This window comes from Nannospalax galili, unplaced genomic scaffold (assembly GCF_000622305.1).
Source record: "Nannospalax galili isolate Female #2095 unplaced genomic scaffold, S.galili_v1.0 scaffold102, whole genome shotgun sequence".
NCBI classification, from domain to species: domain Eukaryota; kingdom Metazoa; phylum Chordata; class Mammalia; order Rodentia; family Spalacidae; genus Nannospalax; species Nannospalax galili.
Window position 1 is genome coordinate 5,830,862 of NW_008351958.1, and position 1,311 is coordinate 5,832,172.

General features: G+C 43.5%; 1 pseudogene; it reads left to right on the forward strand.

Moving 5' to 3' along the window:
- Positions 1 to 223: 223 nt before the first annotated feature.
- Positions 224 to 318, forward strand: LOC115066930 (annotated as a pseudogene).
- The last annotated feature ends 993 nt before the right edge of the window (positions 319 to 1,311 follow it).

A 1,311-nucleotide genomic window follows, 5' to 3' on the forward strand; every position in this document is an offset into this window, starting at 1 on the left:
CGTGAGTGAGGTAACCCAGAATCAGAAAAAAACAAATGCATGTTCTATCTCACAACTGGATGCTAGTTTTGAGATCTTAGATGCTTCAATTTGAAAATGCAAAGAGGTCAAGAAACTAACAAATGGTCATGAGTGTGGGGGGTGGCGCTTCCTGGGAGGAGATGTTGAATGTAGTAATATGAAGATGGAAAACTAAGGAAGGGCTAAAGTGGGGAATGGGTTCTTGCTTCAGCAGCATGTATACTAAAATTGGAATGATACAGAGAAGGTTAACATGGACCCCATGCAAGCAAAATTTGTGAAGTATTCCATATTTCTAATGAAAATGTGGTACATTTACACAATGGAGTTCTACTCAGCAATGAGAAAAGATGAAATTTGCTGGTAAATGGATGAAACTAGAGACTGTTATACTAAGTGAAGTAACACAAATGTAGAAAAGCAAATGAGTATGTTCTCTCTCATTTGCATATCATAGTACCAATTCCTTATATGTGAGTATATATCCTGATGTGTAACACCAGGAGCCAGGAAAATGAAAAGGAAACATGGAGGGGGTGATGGAGAGATGGAGAAAATGGGAGTGTTTGGCTGGGAGGGGAGGAGGGAGGGACATCTGGGGGAAATGGTTGGGGAGAAAGGAACTCAGGAGATAAATGAATGTGGGAGGCTGGACTTATTGGGAGCATGGAGGGCATAACGGGATCACTTGGACTGGGGAAGGAAGAGGCAGGTTGGATGCAGGGGAGAAATAGAGTACAGATGAGTGGATTTGGAGGGCTATTGGAGCCAGAAGGAAATGTGTTGCCTCTGAAACCCCCTGAGAAATGCACATATAGTGCCTAAACATTTGTGCACATGTATTCCTGGGGGCTGTATGGCAAGGAACACAGTGTCAGAGAACAGAAACCTCCCTTCCTTCCAGTAGTTGGTCAGAGTAGTACAAGAGACTCTCAAAATAAGAGACTATTGCCAGAGTTCTTGATTATCTCCCAGCAGATAAGACCCTACTGCTGAAGACAGGACATAATTTGGACACAGAACTTGGAGCAATGGAGCAGGAACTGACCTGGAAGACTTCTACCTGAAGTTTAGCTCTCATAGTTCTGGAGGATACTATACAAGCTACTAAGGGATAAAATCAATCAATGGTCCAACCCAGTACTTGCCCTTATAGCTGTAACAACCGACACAGCAAACTACCTCTTCTGGTGCAGTAGTGGCTCTGCTATCTGGGAGTAATCAACAGCTACCTAGTTGGACCTAAAGCCCTCTCAGTGGGACTGAACTCATGGGTAGCTCTGTAAACAC